At 40.2% G+C, this 20,748-nt stretch overlaps 1 protein-coding gene across 1 annotated transcript in view; it reads left to right on the top strand.

Moving 5' to 3' along the window:
• The window catches only part of GRIP1 (glutamate receptor interacting protein 1), a 672,771-nt gene that overhangs the window by 359,869 nt on the left and 292,154 nt on the right, over nt 1-20,748 (top strand). The window lies entirely within an intron of this gene.

Here is a 20,748-nt window from a genome sequence, read left to right as displayed (position 1 = left end):
CTGAAGAAAATTGAAGCGTGATCACTGAAGTATGAGGTCAGAGACAGATCTCCATGGGAACTGTTTTGTGATGACCCTACTGGCACTGCCCACTCCAGAAACATTCCCAGGACACAGGGTCTCATCCCCCAGCTATGTCCTACACAAGAGACTTACATATATGCTATCATTTAGTCCAAGAAGAGCTGTTAACCAAAACACAAAATTGGGAAAGAGGCTTTTAAAGTCCACTAACTTAATTTTCTCAGCTGGATACATTGGATTTAAGTCCATTACTATTTATACTTACAAAAAAGACCAATACAATTACTGTTCAAAATGCATCACCATGATAAGGCATAGGCAGCCATGGAGAGTCAGTCCTAAAATGATCTGCCAAAGATAATGTTTTTAATTGTCTTTCAACTGCACTAATATAAATCACTTGGGCAATCCATTTATTGGATTTGCATAATGACATAGCGTGGCAAGATCAGTAATCATCTTTAACTACTGGGTTTTCTGGCACAATGCTTGTTACCACATCTGTGCGTATCCCCTTTCCGAGCCATGGTGACCTCACAGGTATCCATGTTCTGAGCCAAAGAAATAAACACCTTCTTGCCCCCCCCACCGCTTTTTTTTATAGTGAGCAAAAATGCCAGCCCACTATAAACAACTAAGCAGTATTTTGAAGTTTAAAAGGACCATTACACAAAGATGCTTAAAAAGCATTTTCCGTAAAATTGGCGCTTCAGCTTGTGATCGTACAGTTGGTTTGTGCATGCTGCCCTCTGTCTACCAAATGCAAGTAAAATAAATTTTTGTCATAAATTGTCTAGTAGTAAGAACAGTCTATTATAAATATGTGCATTCTGTAACTTTCTCAGGTAAGAGAGACAGTTTCTGATCTAAGAATAAGTTGTGTCTCTAGAGATCTCTTGTGACTAAGATTTTGGGAACCTGGAACAGACTCTGTCATTAAAAACAGAATTATATGAAGAGTAATCAGGTTCTGAGCAGTTTTGCCCATTTCTTGCCTTGGCTGCATTTGGTTTGAGAAGGGTCAGGAGAGGAGACTTTTGACATAGCTGAATTAGAACGTCCAGGGCAAGCTGAGTTTCCTATCATGAGAGCTGGGACCGTAGAGTTTCTGTGGCTGTCACTCATCTTCCACACTTAAATGCTTCTCTCTTAAATGCATCGCTCCCTTCAAACGCTTGTGATTACGGAGGCCAGAAGTCAGGGAGGCATGGTTAGCATCGAGATTTTAGTTCAGTCTGTCCAGGGCCCACATGTCTGCATTCTTAACGCACGATTCCACTTTGAGGAATACCTTCTTAAAGGATGTAAGCCTGAAATGCTGGATTTCCACCTAGCCAATTCTTGCAGTCCTCGAGGGCACTTTTATTATTGTGGAGATTCCCAGGTTTCTGGAGCCCCTGCTTCTGGGTCAGAGATGGGCCTGGGCATCTGTGCGTTCCCAGGAGCCTCCAGTGAACAGCCAGGCCAGGGAACCAATAATCAAAACAGTTGGAATCCCTTCCCTCCTAATCAAAACTTGTTTCCACAAGGCAGTTGGCTCTAAAGGAAAAAGAAATACAAATTAAATAAATTTGCATAAGCTGAGAATAAAAAGTTAAATTTATTAGATTTTTTTTTAAATACTTCTCAAAGTTTCACTTCATTGTGTTTGAACTTCAGAGTGGAGAAAAAGGGAAGGTGGTGATCAGTTTTTAATAAGGAAACTGATCTTATGCATCAGCTTCCGCCATTCCTCCTTAGCACAGAATGGGTATAAAAGAGCCTCAGAAGCATGTCCAAGGAGAGGGCTAGGATGAGCAAGTGAATCTTTGCGGCAGCTGAGCAAGGCTTCTCCTGGTCCAGGGGCACCTGGAGACCAGCTGGGCTGGGTGGAAAGTTCTCCAGGAAAACTCCCTGAGGTTTTTCTGAATAGTCACCGTTTCTCTCCTTCTTAAACTTCTAGATCAAAAGTGTTTTCGTTCCCACAGCAGAATCTGTGAAGACAAGAGAGAAGGAGAGAGACAATGAGAAGTGGGTGAGAGGGGCAGCAGAAATTTGTATATCTTCCTCTGTCCACGTAGTCCATGTTTTAATGTTTGCATCGTTTTTTGCACGACTCTGAGCAGGACCAGTCTTGGCGTAGGTGAATGAATCAATGAATCAACTATTCATTGATTCGACTAGTCACTATTGAACATACTTACTGTTTTCCTGATGCCAGGCACTCCTCGGGTCACCAGGGCAACGAAGATGAACAAAAGAACTCCTGTTCACAAGATGTTTAACCCAGAGGGGAGACACACACAAAAACAACCAACTGAACAAAAATCAAACTACAGTCAGAAGGTGTCTATGGAGGAATGATGGCTAAAATCAGGTCTAATAGACAAAATGGGAGTTTATGGGTCCAGTAAGTAAGGAGAAGGTTCTAGGGACAGGGATAGCATGAGCACTGTCTCAGGAGGAGACAGACCACATGACAAGTTCCAGAAAGTATACACAGTATAGCAAGTATTGTCTGAGGGCCAGATTCATATTTGTCATGGAAGGCAGATCATGAAAGTCCCTGTGTCCCTTGCTTGAGATTTCAGAGTGTTAATGCCCTTGGTGGTAGAAAGTAGTTGAAAGCTCTTCAGCTGGGGAGTTAGAAGGATCACTGGCTATAGCAAAGAAGGAAGGAGGGCAAACAGAATCAAAGGCCTGCACTAGAAAAGTAGAAGTGGGCACAGGCAAGAGGAGGGGGTTACAAGAGACAAGTATGGAATCCAGTCTACAGGATCTTCATTTTCCCAATGGATGGATGGATGGTTGTGTGAATGGATGGCTGGATGAATGGTGAGGGAAGAATCTAGGCTGACTCCCTTTTATCTGGACTGACCACCCGGAAGATTGGGAACACCATTAACCAAGTGTCTAGAAGGGGTAACACTTTTGGAGAGGTCGTGTTCACAAATACTCACCAAATAACATACAGTTTTTTTGTGTGGTTTACTGAATAAAGTCATATTCGTTGTAAACCATGCATGCAAATGCAGTGATTAGTTAATAAATATTTTTGATAGTTCAAAACTATACAAGGAGTAAACATTTTATACTGATCTCCTTTGAGGAGATTTAGTATAATTACATACAAATTAAGATTAGGTGATATATTTATTTTAGATAGATCCTGATACAAGCTTTCATGGTAATAGAATAGAAAATGAAAGACTTAAAAGATGCATTTCACAATAAGATTAATGATTAAATCAGTTCATATTCTTTTTTTTTTTAAAGATTTTATTTATTTATTTGGCAGACAGAGATTGCAAGTAGGCAGAGAGGCAGGCGGTGGGGGGAGGGGGGAAGTAGGTTCCCCGCTGAGCAGAGAGCGCAAAGAGATGGGGGCTGGATCCCAAGACCCTGGGATCATAACTGAGCTGAAGGCAGAGGCTTTAACCCACTGAGCCACCCAGACGCCCCAGGTCAGTTTATATTCTTTACTGATCTTCTCTGCCTCTGTATTTCCCTTCATTATTCTAGTCTCTTATGTTCATAGTATTTTAAAGAGTTAAACTATTATTTTCAGTAAATACAGTGTGCATAGAAAATAGAAAACATTTACTTCAAATATTTCACATCTCATATCACCAAATCTTTTTTATTAATTGGGTCTAAAAAAGTCTTCATTAAATCAGTCAGACCAAACTGAACTGACGGGTAGATTTATAGATTAAAACAAAAAAAAATTTTTTTCACATTGGTTTAGAATTCTAAGTCCTGAGCTTAAAAATCACAATTGAAGACATCTTGTAGGAAATTAAAAAAAAAAAAAAAGTAAAATTCGGTGTCTTGTCAAAACAGTCCTACAGTTTGGGGAATTTGACTGTGTTGGGTCACTGAACTGGCAATAGGGTGAATTTAAATGAATTTTTTAAACCTACCTATCTCTGACTAAAGATATTCTTCATTTTATCTGTCAGGGCACTGTTTATGATTTAGCAAAATTTCCCTGCCCATCCTCCCCATATAGGCTCTGTGCTAGGGACTGAAATATAGAGGGGAATGGGGCTAGTTTCTGTTGACAGAGCACCTAGACCAATAAGGAAGCAGACAGAAACCAGTAAGTCACAGAGCAGCGTCTAAGTGTGTCATTGATAGAAGGGGGTGCCAGTAAACAAAGAAAGAAGGAATTCACTCTATGGGCGACAGGGGTCATCAGGCGAGGTTCCTATGGGATGTAGCTTTGGAGTGGAATTTGAAGGGTGAGTAGGGAGGATAATGATGAATCGAAGATAATTCGGACGAGCAGTAGTAGAGCCTGGGCAGTGCTCTGAGGGTGGGGGGGTGGGGTTCGGGAGGTCAGCCTGTTGCCTCCTAGGCCTGACATCCAGAAATTTCAGTTTCATTGTTCTGAGGGGGAATCCAAGAGCCTATGTTTTTGACAAGTACTCTCAGGTGACTCTCAGGCAAACTACTGTTCATCTTAGTGCAGTCAGTATTTTTTTTAACTTGAATTTTTATTTCAATTCAATTTCTTAACAGAGAGCATATTACTTGTTTCAGAGGTAGAGTTCAGTGATTCATCAGTTGCATACAACACCCAGTGCTCATTACATCAAGTGCCCTCCTTAATGACTATCACCCAGTGACCCCATCCTCCCCCCCCACCTCCCCTCCAACAACCTTAAGTTTGTTTCCTCGAGTTGAGTCTCTTATTATTGGTCTCCCTCTCTGTTTTCATCTTATTTTTCCTTCCCCTCCCCTATGATCTTCTGTTTTGTTTCTTAAATTCCATATGTGAGTGAAATCATATGATAATTGTCTTTCTCTGATTGACTTGCTTCACTTAGCATAATACCTTCTAGCTCCACCCACGTCATTGCAAATGGTAAGATTTCATTCGTTTTGATGGCTGAGTAATATTCCATCGTGTGTGTGTGTGTGTGTGTGTGTGTGTGTGTGTGTGTGTGTATAATGTCTTTAACCATTCATCTCTTGACAGATATCTGGGTTCTTTCCATAGTTTGGCTATTGGTGGACATTGTTGTTATAAACTTTGGGGTGCAGGTGCCCCTTCAAAATCACTGTTTGTATCCTTTGGGTAAATACCTAGTAGTGCAATTGCTGGACCATAGGGCAGGTCTATTTTTAACCTTTTTTTTTTTTAATATTTTATTTATTTATTTGACAGGTAGAGATCACAAGTAGGCAGAGAAGCAGGCAGAGAGAGAGGGGGAAGCAGGCTCCCTGCTGAGCAGAGAGCGTGATGCGGGGCTTGATCCCAGGACCCTGGGATCATGACCTGAGCCGAAGGCAGAAGCTTTAACCCACTGAGCCACCCAGGCACCCTATTTTTAACTTTTTGAGGAAATTCCCTACTGTCTTCCAGAGTGGCTTAGTGCAATCATTCTTAAATTTTAAATTCCATGAGTAGAGATTGTTTTACTTATCACTATATCCTCAGTACCTAGCACACTACATGCTATGTGGTAGTTGATCAATGAATGTGTTTTGAGGAATGAGACCACTTGCTAGACATTTGAATCATAAGAAATAATTCCTGGTCAATTTCGTAGCCACTTTCAGCTTTCAGCTTTCACTTCAAGTTTACTCCTGCCACATCCCACTTTGAGAAAGTAAAAGGATTGACTATGAGGGGTACTTGGGTGGCTAAGTCAGTTAAGCACCCGACTGTTGATTTTGGCTGGGGTTGTGATCTCGGAGTTGTGAGATCAGACCCCACGTCCGACTCCACACTGCTTAGGATTTCATCTCTCCCTCTCCCTCTGCTCTTACCCCATCCCTCTCTTCTTTTCCCTCCCTCTCTAAAAATAGATAATGAATGAACGAATGCATGAATGAATGAATAAAGGGTTGATTGTGATAAAGACAATAATTAGCGAAGGAAATTTCTGATAGACAGGTGTTACATTATTCGGTGGAAGGAAAAACAGGATATATAATAAATGTATATTTATATAAGTAAATATGTATAATAAATATAAAGTAAAGGCTCCTGCTTTATTTTCTGTCTTTTCTGCCTCTGAAGCTAAACATAAAGATAAGAGAAAAGGTCTATGAAAGTGCTTTCAACTCTTTGGATATGCAGTGATCACTCGTCATGCTTTAGCCACCAATTTTTGGATTTACTAATCTGCTGATCGAGTCCAAGGACTGTATAGGGATGAAAAAGGCAACATGCGCCCAGTGAGCGCTCAATGTGGAGGTGAAGACAAACAAACAAAACTCAGTTACGATACAGAGTTGTAAGTGGTAGGACTGCAGAATGAGTGTCAAGTACGTGGTCAGAGACTTGGCATACATGATCATATCACTTAATCCTACGAACTGTATCAGACAAATATTTTACAGATGGTGAATTGTGTTTCAGTTAAGTGATTTACCCCAGCTCACATAGTAGCAAGTGGTAAACTATAATTTGAACTCAATGTCTGTAAAAACATGTTATTATTACTCACTGCATTTCCCAATCACTGTACTGTCCTTTTGCCTGCCCTCGGCTGTTTGCTCATGCCTGTCATGAAGTATAATTTATATACATATACATGTGTGTGTGTGTGTGTGTGTATAAAATATGCACTGACATCTTAAGTTCCCTCAAAATTCAAGTTCAAAATTGGAAGATATCCCAAGGTAGTTTAATTTATTAAATTTAATTGTATTAAATTTCAAGGCTTAAGTGCATCTGCTCTTTAAAAAAAAAAATGTGAGTAGGGCAGTGAGTGGCTCATTCATTTAATCATCAGACTCTTGATCTTGGCTCAGGTCATGATCTCAGGGTTGTGAGATCGAGTCCTGCGTAGGGCTCCATGCTGAGCGTAGAACCTGCTTGAGATTCTCTCTTTCCCTCTCCTTCTGCCCTTCCGCCATCCACTCATGTGCCCACCCCCAAAAAAAACTTCTTAAAAAAAAAAACACTTGTCACTAACATAAAAAGTAACACACAATTGTGAGATAACTGAATTCAACTGTTTTTTAATGATATGGCAGTTTTACATGAATATTTATTTTTAAAGATGATACAAGCCCTAAACCACTTGGGATTCTTTTTGTTCATGCCAACTACTGGGACAGGCTTGATTTACCCATTGAGGAGCTATGACTCAGTATTTGCATAACTTGACGAATAACTGGGTGTTCTCAAAATCAGTCTGTAAACTAGTTATGCTATTAGTCATGCATTCGCACATAGAACTCATTATGGCAGACCTAAACAGGCCAATTCTGAGTTCCAAAAGGTTATTTTTGGTAGGTAGATTTTTTAGTTATCCCATTATTTGAGTATTCATGCCCTCAGATTTACAGTTGTTCAGTTTATAAGATATATAAATTTACCAAGGTTTGGATCAGTGTGAACTCAATTATTCTACTAAGAAAGATCTCAATATACATATAAGTGAATAGAAATATGTGAATATAAATATGTATTATATCTATCATATTTTAGCCTTTTTAATATCTAAGGGTAGAGCGAATTTTGTTTTATCAATATATTTCAAGACTTAGACAAAATTTAATTTTCTTAATGCCAAGACCTTTTGTTGATACACAGTGAGATAAAATTTACCATTCTCAGAAAACTTTCTTGATGATTTAAGTATGCTTATAAATTCATAGCATTCTCTAGGTGTTTTGTATAAACATTTACAAAATAATATGTCCCAGGCACATACATTTAGTGACAACTGAGCTGCATCAGTTTTAAATCCATTTATAATAAATTTTTTTGTTAACATATAATGTATCGTTTGTTTCAGGGGTACATGTCTGTGAATCATGTCTTACACAATTCACAGCACTCACCATAGCACATACCCTCCTTGATGTCCGTCATCCAGCCACCCCATCCTTTCCACCTCCTTAAATCCATTTTTAGACGGTTTACTTTTTGTTTCTAAATGGAAGCTTTTAAGAGTACCCTTGATTAAAATCCTGTGTTCTCATTATTTTCCTATTAAAAACATTTTTAACCAAACATTTTGAAAATGCTTTTCCGTAAGGCAGGAATCAGAGCAAACACACCCCAAAGCACGTTATCCATCTGAGCCTTAAATCAATACCCAAAGCTATTTCTATATTGGTCTACTGAATTATATCACTGTATTTGAAGAATGAAGGAAAAGATATCCTCTATAAAGTCACAACAGATTACTTGAAGACAAATGTACCATATCTGAGCTAAACACACCTTATTATCTAGTATTTTCAGAAACTCTTGTGCTCTGTGCGACTGTCATAAAACATGCTGCATTGATCCAGAAAGGTAGAAACCTATGGAAGATTCTTCTATAGATTCATTTCAGAGATATTCAGACTTATTTATACATTGTTCCCTTCCCCTTCAGAAGTCTTGATCTGAATTGCAATTTGTGGTTTTATTTTTTAAAAGAATTGCATGAATATTTTAAATGCAATTTGGTGTACTATGTTATTGATCGTGCATTATTTATGTTAAGATTCTCTTTAATCGTAAGGCCTCGCAAAGTATATGACAGAGGGACGGGGTTGAATTTCTTCTCTGTGTTTGGGATCATTAACTCAGGGGTTATAGCAACAGTAAATTTTCAAGTCTAGTGCCTTGGTTTCTCTGCATCTTGTTTATAGATGTGAGGAAGCTCATATAAAGGTTTGGAAACCAATTGATTGGGTTTGGAAATACCACACCCATGTACCGTGGTCATATGTTTTAACAAACAAATATGAACCTCCTTCAAGAATAAGATAGACTCACAAAAGATGAGGAAAGCATAATGGCCGACCTACATGTTTAGCATTAAAAGGAAAATCGGAGTACTGCTCTGCTGGAGAAGTCTTCAACAATGAAGCTCCACTTATTTCTTTAAGAGACTCTTTATTATCCCAAGAGTTCCCACAGCTGGCTTATCATCCCCCAAAGAATAGAGAGCATTTTGTTGATCTACTGTTTCTTTTCTCTCCTAAGACATAGAGTGACTGCCTTCCAAAGACCACAGTGTGGGAAGGAGGGAAAAGGATAAGTTCATGGGAGAGAAACCTGACAAATGACTCCTCAGGAAGGTGACGCTCTGCAGGGACCAGTCAGGTTGCTAGGACATTGGACATCCGTCCTTCACACGATATGCTGATACGCTGTGCTTTGATCTTCCTCCCAGTAATACATCCCCCCCAATCTAATTATGAGAAAAACATCAGGTTAATTCCAATCAGGGGACATTCTATTAAATACCTGTCCAGTACTCTGCGAAACTGTCAAGTTTATCAAAACCAAGGAAAGTCAGAGAAAATATCACAGCCAGGAACAGGCTGGGGAGTCATGAAAACTAAATGCAGTGTTATCTTGGTTTAGGTCCTGAACAGTTAAAGGACAGTGGGTAGAAACCACAGAAAACAGAATAAAATGCACACTTTAGTTAAGAATAATGTGTCAGTATTTATTCACTAATTGTGACAAACATACCACGTGAATGTGAGATGTTGTTAAAAGGGGAAAGCGGGTTTGGAGTATATTGGAACTTGAGGTACTGTCTTCATATTTTTTAATAAATCTAAAACTATTCTAAATTTAACATCTTATACAAAAAACAAAAAAACCAAAAACAAAAACCTAGAAAGTTATGTACATGCACGATTTGCATTGTAGCCATTATCTACTCAGAAGAATAATATTTGTATAGGGTTTATTGGATTTTCCTCTCATTCTGAAAGAGCCATGTCTGATTCTGTTTAGAATTAGTACTCTGTGTAACATTACCAGCATCATCTTTAGACGGTGATGCTGTCATTTCTGAGCCTTGGATTATCCGAGTTTATATTTCTAGACCAAGAGGTAAAATCTTAGGGCTTAGAGTTGACACCAGCTCTACTTATCTTGTGGTGTCAGGCATTAGCCCTTCTGTTGTATGTAAAGAAATGGTATTACATGCATGTTCTAAGGCAAGATTTTATTATTGAAATGCAATGTGTTATATAGCAAGTCTGGATAACCATGACCTATCATTCATTTATATGTGTCAACTCAACTGGCATTTCTTTTTTTCTTTTTAATTTAAAATTTTGTTTATCATTTGCCTGATTTTCTGCATAAATTTTGATTATTTTGAAAATAGTGCATTAAAATATTATTGATCATGATTACTAAGTTTTTTAAGTTTTTTTTTATTATGTTCAGTTAGCCATTGTATAGTACATAATTAGTCCTTGATTCAGTGTTCAATAATTCATTAGTTAAGTATAACGCCCAGTGCTCATCATAGCACGTGCCCTCAATACCCATCACCCTGTTACCCTCTAACCCACCCTACTCCCTTCTGAAACCTACAGATTGTTTCTTGGGGTCCATAGTCTCTCATGGTTCATCTCACTCTCTGATTTCTCCCCCTTTGGATTTCCCTCCCTTCCCCTTCCTACCAGTATTTCTTGAACATCTGTTCTTAGCTAGCCATGGCCTAGAGACCTAGAAGAAAAGAAACTTTGGTGTAAAGAGCCCCCCCTGGTGGTGGTGGTCAAAATAAAGACTGGAAGGTTAGGCAAGTAACTAGTGGCACTATAGCTACCCTTGGAAGGCCATCACTGCTGCTAACAGACTCACAACTCCTTGTTTCTGTCAGTTCATCCATTCATTCTACAGATATTTTTGAATAACAACTATTTAACAGGCTGTGTTCTAGTCACTTCAGTGCATTAGTAAACAACACAGAGCAATATCCCTACCCCTGTGAAGCTCTGAAATTTACAGTCTCTGAAGATTACAAAATCTCTCCTTATCTTGAGCCAAAATCTGAATCCCTATAGCTTGCATTAAGGGGAAAGAAAGGTTCATTTTTTTTCCACATAAAAGTCTCATGTTTGAGGATAGCTGTTGTGTCTTTAACTTCCACACCCACTCCAATCCCAACAAATACTGTTTCCTGGCAGCACTTTCCCAGTTCCTTCCAATATTGTCAACATGATTTAGATTCAAATCCCTTCCCTGTCCAGTTCTGGAGGACAGCGCTGTCCTAAGGCTGCTGCCTTAGAAGTCAGGAAGAACAGGAGTCAGTTCCTGGGTCGGCCCTGTAATTGCTGTGGTCTGGGTGACATCATTTGGCCTCACTTCGCCTCAATTTTCTTATGTCAAACGAGAGTAATATTTTTACTTTATACACATGTTGTAAAATTAGAGATAATTTATATAAAATGACTAACAAAGGGCTGGGCAAATCGTAGGTGTTCAAAAAATACACTCACTATAAGCTAACCCATCTCCTTTTACTAAATATGCTGTTTAATTAAGTGTCTCTCCTGCCTGTGTGCTGTTGAATTTTTGGTTCTATGGGCCTATGGGCATTTACCCCTTTTGGTTCAGTTTTGCTATCTATTCACAGTCTCTTATCACAAATCCATAGAGCTTCTGTGTTTTTGGACGCTCAGCCTTCGGAAGATAATGCGGTGGTTCTTGTATGACCTATAGGTTACAGAATATGCCCACCGCCCAGGATTATCCTGGAACAGCTCCCGGTTACCAAGCATGCTAATACTTCTGCAGTGAAAAGTGTGGGTATTCATAGGAAGTAGGGCTAATAAAGATTTTTATAACCTCTTATTAACTCAGGTCTGATTTTGCCATCAAAGGAGCAAATTCAGCAACTTTCCATTTTCAGTGTGTTTGGTGCAGGGACTGTAGATAAGAAAGTCAATTCACGGTGCCACCCCATTAAGATCATTTTGAGTCTTGAGTCAGTTCACCAGTAGTACCTGATCCTGAGTACCGACAATTTTGTAAATATACTTGAAAAATCTTTCAAGTAATTAATTAAAAAAAAAAAAAGTAAAAGATCTGATCAGATCCTGAGATGTTTTCTTTTTTGTTCATTTAAAAAAGTTATTTGTCCTTCAATATGATTATCAAATATTTGGATAAGCTCTAAAATTGGTTTCAAATGCTGCTTTTCTTTTCTTTCTTTCTTCTTCTTCTTTTTTTTTAATATTTCCCTTTCTTTTTAGTGAATACTGTGGGAACATTTTTCTTATTTTTCATTCTGTTCTAATTCACGATGGTATGTTATCTTTTCTTTTATATTAATTTCCCTCTGGTCCTAAAAATCATGTCTCATGGTAATGTTATTAGTTGTCAGATTCTACAAACCATGTTTATTTCATGTGTCAAAATCTTGACAAAAATATTTTCACAAAAAGTATCATTTTTAGCCAGTAGAGGGAGTCAGCTACAACTAAATGTAGTTTATGACAAAGAAAAAGAGTATAAGCTTTCATTTGTGGATTTTAAAATGTAGTATCATATATTTTTAAAGTATATACATATAATCTAAACAAATATAATTTAACATAATGTATTTTCATTGTGGACAGACCACACATTTACTTGTCTTTTCAGTTCTGTAAACATACTCATCTCTATTCTTCTTTCTTCTACTTGACATATTGTTTTAATTCTCTTTTAATGCAAAGTCTAAAAAAGAAAATTAGTGTTATTTGAACACATAAGACATGTGTTTGTATTTAAGAGCTGTAAAAAAACAAATTTCCTTTAATATTCTAATGAAGTAAAAATACTATAGCCCTAAAGTATAATTAAGCCACATTATATCTTTGAACCTGTGGTTTATCATTATGAAAAGAACTTCTAAAATTTACGGAATTTTACGATGAATAAGTACGTTACCATCACTGCTTTGAGAAACCAGTCACAGACTATGAGTGGTGAGCACAGGCTGCTCCCGCAAGCACCTGCTTACATATCTCATCAGTGAGAAAAGCCAGCCCCTCAGCCTTTTTCTCACTGTTCCTCAGCTACTCCCCATTCTGCCTCATCACATCAGAGCCCTCCTCAAGATTAGCATTGATGGGGAAGTATATGTAGAAGTTGCATTGGCAAATCTGGTGATCAGGACGGTCTAGGGACACATCCCTGAGACAGTGTCAAGTCCATCCACTCCATAGGATTGTACAAGGGGAGCGCCATTAAATATGGATTCCAGCGCCCGCTTTCTCCATCTCTTGATCCTGGGGTGTGAGTGTGGTTGTGATTCCCCAACCAGGGGCTGCTGTTCTCCCTGATGTACTTTTAAATTTGTGGCTGCTATTGCTTAGTTTTGAGGAGAAAAAGAAGTCTGAGAACTTTACTCAGTGAGAACTTTACTCTGTGAGAGTGGGTTTTATTTTTTATTCTATTTTTAAAATAATTTGTTTTACCATCCCTTGGAAACACTGGATTGACTTCGATCTCCCTGATCTTGAACTAAGAAAATAAGCATTAAGCATTACAAATTAAAATTTCCTTAAAGAACTTAAAAGTGAACGAACAAATCAGCTCTGCGGTTGTAGACTGTCAGCATCACCTTGAACGAGTCTTAAAAGACACTCCTTTCATTGCAGATACCCAGCATCCAAACAAATAAAACTTTAGCTAGGGGTTAGATTGTTTCTTCATCATTTTTCTTTTCAAAATTATCTTTAATTTGCTGCACTCGATTCGGTGGGGAGGCTGTGCTTAATTCTGTTTATCAAGTATTGATATAAAAAAAGTGTTGTGAACCCCCCATCCCCCGTGCCTTCTTACCATGGGGTGCATGTGCTATGTGTGCTCTGTGTCCCAGGACACACCCGGCTGCTGTGGGCTTCAGAGACTTTATGGACCAGATCAATTTAAACATTCAAAAGATAGTAGTAAGGGAACTTGAAAATATTCCCTTTTCGACTCTTCACAGTATTCTTGGAATAGGGACTGTTCTGTAAATACACATTGCTTCTCTCTTTTTCTTTTTAAAACATTGTTAATAACCTCTCTCAGGCAAGATGGACCCTCAATTAACATCCAGTATTCCACATATTACACATATTGGAATAGAGCAGTTCTATTTAAAAAGGAAAAAAAAATAGCAGAGTAGACTGTCAAAGTTACTTTTATTGATGCTAGCACTTTTTTTTTTTAAGTTTTTATTTAAATCCAGTTAGTTAATGTAATTCCAGTTAGTTAGTTTCAGGTGCACAATTCAGCAATTCAACACTTCAATACAACACTTGCTCATCACAAGTGCCCCCCTTCATCCCCATCATCTATTTCACCCATCCCCCACCCATGTTCCCTCTGGTAACCATCAGTTTGTTCTCTATGTTAAGAGTCTGTATCTTGATTTGCCTCTCTCTTTTCTCCCCTGTGATCATTTACTTTGTTTCTTAAATTCCACATATGAGTGAAATTGTATGGTTATGACTAATTCTGCTTAGCACAATCTTCTGAAATATAACATTAATATGTAACGTGTTAAAACTAATGGAGCCTTGTTTTAGCTATCATGCATGGGTTTTCAATAGCCAGCATTGCAGGGCACTAAAAGGTACTTTAGGAATGGTTGAAATCTGGGGACATTCACCAAGTTCCAACTGCGTTTAGGAGGAATAAGCAGGAAGAAGGTGGAGGAAGGGGCATGCCATCATTTTTCTTGCCACTTTCAAAAAAGCCCCCTTTTTTAAAAAAGAAGCATTAGTGCTCAGAGAGGGTTGTTAAAGACATTTTCAGAGCCTCTAATTAGACCAGCGCATTCACAATTTTTTTTTTTTTTTTTTACATCGGGATTGGTTCAGGCAGTAAAATCATAAAGCCTCATGCTCCTGTTCCAAGAAGAAAGATGGGGTTTACTCTTTTGAATCAGACTTCAGAGACAGAGTATAAACATATTTTTTATCCACATTGCTTATTTACATGGTGTGTTTTAACTTGTCAAAGTAAGCGTGTACCTCTGCAGTAGTCATAAATAATTCCTTAGATCTCACGATCTACGAGGCACAGCTGGGAAACTCTCAGAGCAGCAGTTCTGCCTGGCAGAGGTGGCACAAAGGTTCTGATGTTGGCCATTTCTAAGGATGTGTGGGCCGTGGGGATGGAGCAGAGGTCACGGGGAGGACACAACTTGAACAACTTAACTCACAGGGAGCCACCTCCCATGTTGCACGGTGGTTCAGTTTGTTTTCAATTTTCCCCCTGCTGAAAAATTAAGAACAAGTAGGAAGCAGGTGGTTTTATTAGTTTTAAATCGTATGTAGGTTTTCACGATTTACTTCTGTTGACTTAGAGGGTAGTAGGTGAACTGAATGAAGATGCCATTTTAAATAGCTTTGATTGTAGTTAGTCTGAATTGAAAAGTCATGGGAGACAATTGTGTAAACATAAAGAAAAAAGGAAAAACTGATCACAGTCCTCTTTCTCAGCCATCGATCATTCATTGATGCTTTCATTCAGAAAGTATTTGTATTTCGGGCTCTCTTTAGGTGATGGTTATATGGCAGAGAAGAAGACCTTCATGGAGCTAATCATCTAGACATCCAAAGAGGGGAAGACGAACAAGATGAGCATGACGATTGGCATAAAGGAGGTTCAGGATGCCGACGTCGTGTATAGCAGGAATAGCGGTGTGGTCAGGGGCCAAGGAGACCCAAAGGGAAAGAAGAAATGATCTAGAGGAATAATGGGGAAAAGTATTACAAACAAAAGGATTAGTAACACGTCCTTTATTTTTAAGTAGGAAAAAAGAGAGAGACTATGATGATATGCAAAAATCTTGGCTATATTTCAGAATACTTCTTTAGGTGTGATCTCAACAATGCAATTAGTGGATGGAGGGACAGGATTATATTTTTTTTAATTAACATATAATGTATTATTAGCCCCAGGGTGCAGGTCTGTGAATTGCCAGGTTTACACACTTCACAGCATTCACCATATCACATACCCTCCCCAATGTCCATAACCCCACCATCCTCTCCCGACCCCCCTCCCCCGGTCACCCTCAGTATGTTTTGTGACATTAAGAGTCTGTTATGGTTTTTCTTCCTCCTGATCCCATCTTGTTTCATTTATTCTTTTCCTGCCTCCCAAACTCCCCTTGTTGCTTCTCAATTTTTTCATAGCAGGGAAATCATATGATAGTTGTTTTTCTCCGATTGACTTATTTTGCTAAACATAATATCCTCTAGTTCCATCCACGTAGTTGCGAATGACAAGATTTCATTTCTCTTGATGGCTGCATAGTATTCCATTGTGTGTATATATCACATCTTCTTTATCCATTCATCTGTTGATGGACATCTACGCTTCTTCCACAGTTTGGCTTTTGTGGACATTGTTGCTATAAACATTCAGGTGCACATGCCCCTTTGGATCACTACGTTTGTATCTTTTTTTTTTTTTTAGATTTTATTTATTTATTTGACACAGAGAGATCACAAGTAGGCAGAGAGGCAGGCAGAGAGAGAGGGGGGAAGCAGGCTCCCTGCTCAGCAGAGAGCCCGATGCAGGGCTTGATCCCAAGACTCTGAGATCATACTGGAGTTTATTTTGATATTTGTGCAATGTATCTAAATTGAATCTTTCGGAGGAGTTAGCTAATTTTACCCCCTACCACCTCTGTGGATCTAGCCTCTTTTTGTCATCTGAATTCTTCTGTACACTGAGATCAGCTTTAGATCTGTCTGTTCCTTCTCGTTGACGCATGTGTGCTCCTCACACCCTTGTTACATGATTTTTAAGTTTTTTGATCACTCTCACCATATTTAGGTGTCTGTTTCAGTGCCATTAAGTACATTCACAGCATTGTGCTGCCATCATCACTGTCCTCTTCCAGATCTTTTTTATTTGTCCGCAATAGAAACTCTGGTCCCTGTGAAACAACAACTCCTCCTTTCCTCTCTCCCTGCACATGGTTCTAATTATTACAGATTTGCAATATATTTTAGAGTCTGATAGGCATAAAAGCACCCAGCCCATTCTTCTTTAAAGGTGATACTCTTCATTTTGCCTGTGCTTCGTGTTGTTTCACGGGCTCCTCCTAGTTGATCTCCTCTCCCGTGGGTGGCTCCGTTCTCCAGCCGGCACGTGGGCTCGGGATTCTGGGAGCTTCTTTCCTCCTCCCTCCTCACATCCGTCACTCATCCTGCTGGCCTCTATCATCAGTATTCCTTGCTTGCTCTCTTCTTTTTTTTTTTTTTAAGATTTTTATTTATTTGACAGATTACAAGTAGGCAGAGGAGATAGGCAGAGAGAGAGAGGAGGAAGCAGGCTCCCCGTTGAGCAGAGAGCCCGATGTGGGGCTCGATCCCAGAACCCTGGGACCATGACCTGAGCTGAAGGCAGAGGCTTTAACCCACTGAGCTACCCAGGCGCCCCTGCTCTCTTACTTCTCCTCTGTCCTGGCCCGTGTGCCTCATTCAGGCTCCTCCCCCGCCACGGGGCTTATTGTCTCAGCCTCCCCAGCCCACCCTCCTTCCTCTTCCTTTGCCTTCTCCCACTCCTCGCGCACACTGGTGCCATCCGATTGTCTTTCCAGTACAAGTACAATCCCACCACGGCGCTGCCTTTAGGTTGCCTGAAGTTCCTGACTTTCAGGGTCAAGTTCAGATTCTTTGAAGGATTTTAGGATCTTGCAGGACCATAGACATCCACCACTGTTCCCCTGAGCTCTGCGCTCCCAGCTGTGTGCGCACAGCCATGCTCTCCCAGGTGCGCACACTCGCGCGCACACTCGCAGAGCCAGCAAGCTTCAGCCTCGTGGAATGGCTTTAGCACTCCGGGAAGGCCGGTCTCTGTCAAGGTTCCATATTCTTGCTCCTGCCCAGAAGCCTCACCTGCTCCTCTTTCTCCCAGTGTCCTCCCCTTTCCATTTCCACCACTGCCCCCAGACTGTTAGTCTCCTCCGCGGGGCTTGGAGGACTGCTGCCCGCCCTTCCGTGGAGGTCACAGCCCTGCAGTGAAAGAAAGGTTCTATGAAGGCGGGACCTCCGTCTTTCTCCAGCGCAGTTTAGGGCACGATAATATTTATGGGAGCAAAATGAGGAGAGGAGTATGAGCCTGTGCTCACTTGCACATCATTTGTCTCGTGGTCTTTCTTTAAAACGGACTGAAGTTAACAAGATTTGTCTGAAATAATTTTTCACAAGGTTACTGAGAATTTTTTTTTTAAAGAAGATTTTATGTATTTATTTGACAGAGAGAGACAGCGAAAAAGGGAACACTGGCAGGGGGGGTGGGAGAGGGAAGAGCAGGCTTACCACTGAGCAGGGAGCCTGATGTGGGGCTTGATCCCAGGACTCTGGAATCATGACCTGAGCAGAAGGCAGATACTTAACTCTCTGAGTCACCCAGGCGCCCCACTGAGAATTGATTTATTCCTTGAATTCTAACTACTGTTTTCTACTGATCTCAGAAGGGACCCTCACCCTTTCCCACTCTACCTCTTGTTAAATAGGATGATTCATTAACTTGCACATGAAGGAAACTTCATGTTTCCACAACCTACTCTGTATTTAGCTTCTGAATAAGCTATTAATGTGCACTGCATTGTGTCTCTCTTTTTTGCTCTGCTATGGTGACTTTTAATTGAGATTGTCTTTATTACACTGCCTCGTATGGCCACTTTGTTGTAACTCATTTCCTAGTAATTGGATATGTACCTCCTCTGAAATGTAATTTTCTTTGGGCTTGTAAAATGCAGAGCGCAAGCCATCCACATGAACCCATTCATAGAATTTTTGCTGTCATTAAAAATAAGGATCAAAAATTACTACCTTGAAAGCAGAATCTGAACCATGACTGGAAACTGTCAAGAGAATAAAAGACATGAATTTAGCATAAGACATCCCAAATTAAGGGAGGGAAGTGTAATTCGAGAGTGTTATTAAATGAAAACATCTTTGAATCACAGTGAAAAGAAGCATTTGGTCTTTCTTTGACAGATTATCTGAGATTCACTCCCTTGAAGAGTAAATTAAATGAGCCTGGCGGTCTCCTTTTGATGCAGTATCAATGAAAGCAATAGAGCCGGTGTCTAAAATCTAAAATTTCACCTCATGTTAATGGGTGAAATGGCAGAAATAACAGCCCTGTTACTACGGAAGAAGTCCTTGCTCCCTCTTCCCCAGCATTTACAGCCCAGACTTCTCAGAGTGGAACTGGAATTCGTGTTGCATGACCGCTCTATGATACTTGAACGTCTTGAGATTTAGGTTTTTAAATGACTGCATTCACTGTAATGTTAGCGTCCATAATAATGTTTTTCTTTTTTTTTTTCTGGCTACTAGTACAGTTGGAATTCTAAAAAGAGATTGATGACCAATTAAGTAGATAGCTGTTGCAGAAGTAACCATGTAAAAAGCCTGTGAATGGGTTCTGTGAAAGGTTTGCGTGAAATACACCATTTAAGCTAGCGTGAAGTTAATTCAAGGAGGTTTAATTAATCAGCAGGTTATTTATTGAACAACTACTGTGTGTCTAACATTCTGATGTGTGTGTAACAGCCATTGCCCTCAAGGAGACAAGACTAATATGTATGAAACAACTTGAGGTTAATTGTGTGAAGTCTGGGGCACTGTGTTATGGATAAATAGGAAGCATCCATAGGAGGAAGACAGCAGTGAAGACGGGATTTGGAGAAACCTTCCTATGGGCAGCCTGAAGAGCATGTGTCTATTTATGGTTCTGTTGCTTTTATCTGTCTTTTCAGGAGTGTTCCTTAGATTGGTAACAGACAGTAGTTGCTTCTGGAGAAACGATCTGGTAGAAGTCTTACTTTTTATGGTGTTCTAATTAGATTGTTTGAATTTCTTACCTTGTGCTTATACTTCCTATTCTCAAAATAAAATGGTGAATAATTAAAGTGGGTAGCTCAAGGAGCTCCTCAGTGGAAAAGCAGCAGAGTAGGGAATGCTGTGAGGCAGCTCTGAAGGAGGAGGATCGGATGGGGCAAAGCAGAGGAGACCAGGGAGAACACTCTCGTACGTGGAGGGCATTGGGGAGTATCAGCCCTAGAGCAGGACACCATGAATGTGTGTCAAAAGGGGGAGAGTCATTTTGGTTCATTGCACACGTTTTGGAATTAGAGTGCCTAGATGTGAATCCCATTGATTCACTGGGTCTTATTAGAGTTCATCTCTCTGAATCTCGGCTTCCTCTTCCGCCCGACAGGAGCTATTCATACACACATCATGGGGGTAGTCTGAGGATGAACAGGAAGGTCAGTCATACAGTACCGTGCCTGGCACATGGTGGGACCTCACACAGCCTGTGAAAAGATCCCAAGTGAGTTGGAAAAAGGGCAGCTTGGAGGCAGCTTGGAGGTTCTCAGATCCATCTTCTCTCGGACCCTGACAGCATTCTCCGACTTCAGGCTCCTAGAAATATTTGAATACCCTTCATCATGAACTGAAATTTCCCCCTCCGGTCCATCCTCAGCAATCACCAGAGTAGTTTGCCTAAAACACACAAATCTGGCCATGCCATGTCTTGATGGAAAGCCTACAACAGCTCCTCCCACCCGGGATGAAGTCCGCTCCCCATAACACGCCACACCGAGCCCTCCAGAGCCCTGCCCTTTCCCGTCCATCTCCCCAGCCTCACACCTTGACATCCCCAGGCTGAGCTTAGAGCTCTAGCAACAGAAACTGCAGAAACTGCTTGTTGTCTCAGCCGCCATCAGGCTTTTGGGTCCCTGCCTTCACTGATGATCTTCCCACTGGTGGTGCATCTTTCTCCCTTCTCCCCTCCTTTCCCTATCTCCTCCTTAGTCTTTGAAACTCCTCCAGGAGTCTTGCTCCGGTTTCCTCCGAGTCCCACACAGCCTGGGTGATGTTCTCATTCCCACTGCCACTGCATATTCTATGCATGTCTCTATTATTTCTCTGGCAGGAGGTGGGAAGTTTCTACCCCCTTCCTGCATGACTCTCCCCCCAGCTTGCTTCCTCACAGTGGGGAGACTGATGGAGGGGGTTAGCTCC

This window comes from Mustela putorius, unplaced genomic scaffold (assembly GCF_011764305.1).
Source record: "Mustela putorius furo isolate JIRA1106 unplaced genomic scaffold, ASM1176430v1.1 tig00537227_pilon_pilon_pilon, whole genome shotgun sequence".
In the NCBI taxonomy this organism is placed as follows: Eukaryota; Metazoa; Chordata; class Mammalia; order Carnivora; family Mustelidae; genus Mustela; species Mustela putorius.
Note: the sequence above shows the minus strand (reverse complement) of the source record. Positions and strands in the feature narration are given on the sequence as shown.